Here is a 5,104-nt window from a genome sequence, read left to right on the forward strand (position 1 = left end):
TGTTGTTGGGGGAATTGTTGTTGGGAGAATTGTTGTGGTTGCTGGGGATTTTGATGTTGTTCGAGGATTTGTTGTTGGGGTATTTGTTGTTGTTGGGGGACTTGTTGTGGTTGCTGGGAGATTTGATGTTGTTGTGGCAATTGTTGTTGGGGGATTTGTTATTGGGGGAATTGTTGTGGTTGGGGGAATTGTTGTTGTTGGGGGAATTGTTCTTGTGGTGTATGCAATTCCTTGCCTCTAGGACTTAGCTGCCTAGTGGCACTGGCGATGTTCATCGCCATGGCAAGGAGGACAAATATGATGAAGGTCTTCATATTTGATTTGTGTTTACTATTGCTCACTTGGTTTTGTTTTTCAGTTCTAGGTGCTTGAAGGTTGGATGATGGAAGAGACCCTCATGATGTAGTCGTAATTATAGCTGGCATCGTACATTTTTTTTCATCTTCACACTCGTTTCTGGAAAAAGTTCTCCGAAGCTTATCGACCTAATAATTTTGTATGTTGTGTTTGATGGCACTACTTACTAGCATGAGTTTGGATTGTTCATCATAGTTGATTGTTCTTTCTCATATCATCTGGGTGTATCGAATTCTTGATAACAAATAATGAATCATCGTATTCACTTTACACTTCAAACATTGATCTATATTTTGACCGTCTTTCTGATTTAGCTTGTGATGTTCTGCATGTTGGTAGGTATATCCAGATTGGCATAACTTAAGGGAACTAAGTTTGTAATCTTCACACTCGCTTGTTGAAAAAGTGCACTTAAGCTTGTTGATTACCTAATAATTTGGTATGTTGTGTTTCATGGCACTACTTACTAGTGTGATTTTGGATTGTTCTTCATAGTTGATTGTTCTTGCACATATGATCTAGGTGTATGGAATGCTTGATAACGACAAATGACTCATCGTATTCACTTTACACTTCAAACATTGATCTAGATTTTGTCCCTTGCTCCGATTTAGTTTGTCATGTTCTACATGTTGTTAGGCGTATCCAGATTGTCATACTTAAGGGAACAAAGTTTGTAATCTTGTGTGTGTCATTGAGATAGATCAAACTATTAATGTGAAGATTGTTCTATACACTATTTTTTCTGAACTAACTTTATAATTTTTGCACAATATATTTGTAAGATGGATAAGCATACATGACTCATCATATTACCTTTGCATATGGAGCGGTTGTATTGTCATATGAGTTACTAAAGCAAAACAAAGTATTAGGGCTTTGCGCGGCTTGATTGATTCACTCCACGTAGACATGAAAATTTCTTTTGTATTTCATTCGTTAGTTAATCTAAGTTTGTACATATTGTTTCAAATTGTTCAGATAGTTTCGAGGTTTCTTTTATAGAATTTATTACCACCAGTATAGGAAGCTATTAGTACTATGATTATTGATATTGATACAGAACAAAAATGGAAGACAGAGCGATATACAGTTGATTTTGTCTGGTAATTATATAAGTGTCTTTTTTTCTATTTTCTTGTAAGCAAGGAACCTACAAAGTTCTCCTTCTACACGATACATGAATAAATGAATTTAGGACATAGCATGCCTGACTGAATGGCAACCGGCATGTCGCCATCATGTAGCAAACACAAGCCATAATGCCGATACACTTGGCTCATGCAACCTGCACATGTGAACAAAAGAAGAGCCTATTGGTATATTTATATTTTTTCCTTCTCTTATCCTTGGCCATATATTTTTGTTAGTGAACGAGAGTGGGAGAGGCTCCCACTGACTTTTGTATTACTCACAAAGGAACAGTTACATATGTGTTACAGTGGGTTTTAGGCGGCACCCCGGCCGTGCAAGCTAAATTAATCACAACCCTAATGCCCCAAGTTTACAATGTAACTAGACACGAAAGGATGAAGCTCTTCTCTGCAATTATGAATCAGTAGCTCCAAGAGATGCTTGAACCTAGTCAGCCAGGCCCTGAATGAATGTTGGATCCCTCTGAACTGTTGGTTGTTTCTCTCCATCCATAAACTCCAGGCAGCCAATAGGAAAATGTCCATGAAGAGAGGCTTCTGCCAGTTATCCTTGCCCCCATGCAGCAAAGCAATCTTGTTGTCTCTCATCGGCCAAGTCAACCCAACCTTACTCCAGCTCTCTTGGCTAAAGGGGCACATAAATAATAAGTGCTCAACGTTTCCTCGAGGGGGTTATGACAGAACATGCAGGCATAGTTATCCCCTGCGACGGCAAAGTGTCTATGCCTGAGCATGTTTCTGTTGTTCAAACGATCCATCAGAATCAGCAAACCAAACATTTTAAACTTGATCGGGCTCTTGGCCTTCCAAAGCCAACCAAAGGCCTCATCTGCTAAAAACTCCTTGTAGCAGTAATTATAGTATTTCTTTGAGGAGAAGCGCCCGAGCCTGCATTCCCAATTGTCACAGCGGTCATTGGCCACACGCACATGCATCGATCCCTGCTGAATCTCTCTGACCTCCTCTCTGGCCTGGATCGAAAGAGGTAAGCTGAAGATCATGGCCGGGTCTGTGGCAGTAAGAACCTTAGCAATGGAACCATCCTCATTCAGGAAAAAGGAGAAAGCCCGCGGGTACACTTCCATGAGTGGAGCGTCATTACCGCGTTCAAAACAGACATCTTTCCAAAACAAAGAGCTAGACCCATCTCCTGGGGTGACTTTGGTGATCCCGCGAAAAACCCCACTGAATTGCATTACGTCCTTCCACCATAAAGAGCCCACCGTGTCAGCTGCATGCGGGATTTTGTCCCTGTAGTATGTGTCGTGGAATTGTCACGGCAGATGTCCTTAGTGTCAGGACTTAGTCACGAGGCCAACGCATCTATGTGGTAGCTTGAGAGGGGTTGAGCGGAATCGAGAGACGCAACACAAGACAGGGATTTAGACAGCTTCGGGCCCCGGGAAACATCATCCAGTAAAAACCCTACATGCTGTTTGAGGCTAGGTCTCATTATCATCACGAGGGAGTCGCCGTAAACCGGCTCTCCCCTTTGTGCCTAGCCCTAAGATTGTTTCTTCTTGCTTGTAGCTTGTCCCCCTTTGGGGAGCCCTGCCCCTCCTTATATATGTTGAAGGGGCGGTTTACATGTCGAGTCCTATTAGGATTAGGACTAGTCTATCTCTAATACAAACCGGATACAAGTCTTGGTCTTAACTCCTTGTAAAATATTCCTCATGCCTTTCCTCTTAAACCGGCCCACCATAGTATGAACCGGCTTTCTGGGCCATGGGCCTCGTCATCCATCTGACCCGACCGTCGGGTTACTAATGAACCGTCAAAACCGGGCGGGTAGCCGGTGAATCATCCAGTCCGGCCGGTTTATACTCCCGGCCGGTTTACGCCACGGGGTATATCCTCGACATTAGCCCCCAGTTTAATTTGGATTTATCCATGTTAAACTGATCCTATAAAACAAATACAAGAACAAATTTGACAGACTATGCTCCGGGTTAAGAATTCTTGTAAACCGGCATCTGATCATTCTGAAGTCCTTGTCATTTCCTTCTTCTAGAAAATCCGGGTCAATAACCAGCTTCATACTCAAATTGCTGATGTTGGCTTCTTATAAAAAAATATTGTGAAGAATAATCCACTTGAGTCGGCTTCCAGAGCGCCGGTTTAAGAAATATTGGTCTTGAAATACTCATCTGATATTCGGCCGGTTTGAAGATGTAGAACTTGCCGGTTTACGATAACCACCATTGTCGGGTTATAAAAACTGATAATTCCGGGTCATGACTATTCCCAACGCCGGTTTAATTTGGTTTACTCCAAACTGAAAATTTGGAAGATACTTCTCCCTTATATCCATATTACCTGTAGCCCCCAAGTCTTGAACAAAACAAAGTTATGGTTTAAGACTTGCTTCAATATCAATACTGCCACTTTTGAAGAAATCCATGTTGTTCATCCCAGTCACTAGTAAAAACTGAACACTCCATATTATGTAGCCCCCAAGTGCCGGGTTGTCATGCTTGCAGCAACCAGGGACTTGAAATTGCCTTATACTCATAAAACTTCAACCAGTGTAGCCCCCAAGGGCCGGGTCATTTATGCAATAATAAGCAGGGACTTTGTAAATATAATCATGTAAATTTGAGCAATGATGTGTTGCCCCCAAGGGACGGCTCAGTAAGATAATATTGAGCTGGGACTTGATATATACTTCAATGAAAATAACATCATATGATGTAACCCCCATCATGGGCTTGAATCCACGTCCATAAGGTTAAGAGCCTTGTGCTTTACCAACTGAGCAGTGGACCCTTCAATATAATGGATTTAACTTGTGTACCTTGAGTTGTTGATAGGAGCAATTGGTAGCCCCAAGGGCCGGCTCATTATAATGTGATGAGTCGGGTCTTCAATAATATGAGAAAAAAAATGACTTTGCATTAGCCCCCAAGTGTCATGGTGCATGCTTGCAGCGACATGAGACTTGCATATAACCTCAATTTGAATAATGTAGCCTCCAAGTGCCGGGTCGTAAGCCTGCAGCGACTCGGGACTATTCCGTAGAATAAATCATATCCTTTGAAAAAATAATATCCAGTGCGCTAAAGCGACTTTGAAAACCTCAATAATAGCGGTTATTAATAACCATAATAAAGATCCAGCCATGTTGGCTATTCAAGATAATATAATCCGGTATGAAAACCATATTGATTCAATATCATAATGAAAATTCAGCCAAGTTTGGCTATTTGAATAATATAACCCAATGATTTATAACCGCATGATTCCAATGGCGCAATCCAAATATATATTGGCGACTTATAGTCAAAAGCTAGGCCGGTTTAATAAACACCGGATAATTTCCCATCATATACTGGTGACTTATCGTCTTAAAGCCAGGCCGGTTTAATAAACACTGGTGATTTATAATTATGCTTTATTCAACCTGTTTCTGCATACAACAAGTTTAAAGTGTCCTGGCGGTTTACCGCCGGACGGGTCATAATGCCCAACATATAACCTGGGTTTATACCCAAGGTTGCACTTAAGAATAATCAAATATGAAATATATCATACCTGTGATGTTGAATCACATTGCTGGCTTTACCAACTTTTTGTAGTAAGAGTGATAACCC

General features: G+C 41.3%; 1 pseudogene; it reads right to left on the bottom strand.

The window, feature by feature from the left end:
- LOC119299011 overlaps positions 1-343 on the bottom strand; it is a 1,495-nt pseudogene extending 1,152 nt beyond the window's left edge.
- Positions 344-5,104: the final 4,761 nt, after the last annotated feature.

The sequence above is a fragment of the Triticum dicoccoides genome, chromosome 1B, assembly GCF_002162155.2.
Source record: "Triticum dicoccoides isolate Atlit2015 ecotype Zavitan chromosome 1B, WEW_v2.0, whole genome shotgun sequence".
In the NCBI taxonomy this organism is placed as follows: domain Eukaryota; kingdom Viridiplantae; phylum Streptophyta; class Magnoliopsida; order Poales; family Poaceae; genus Triticum; species Triticum dicoccoides.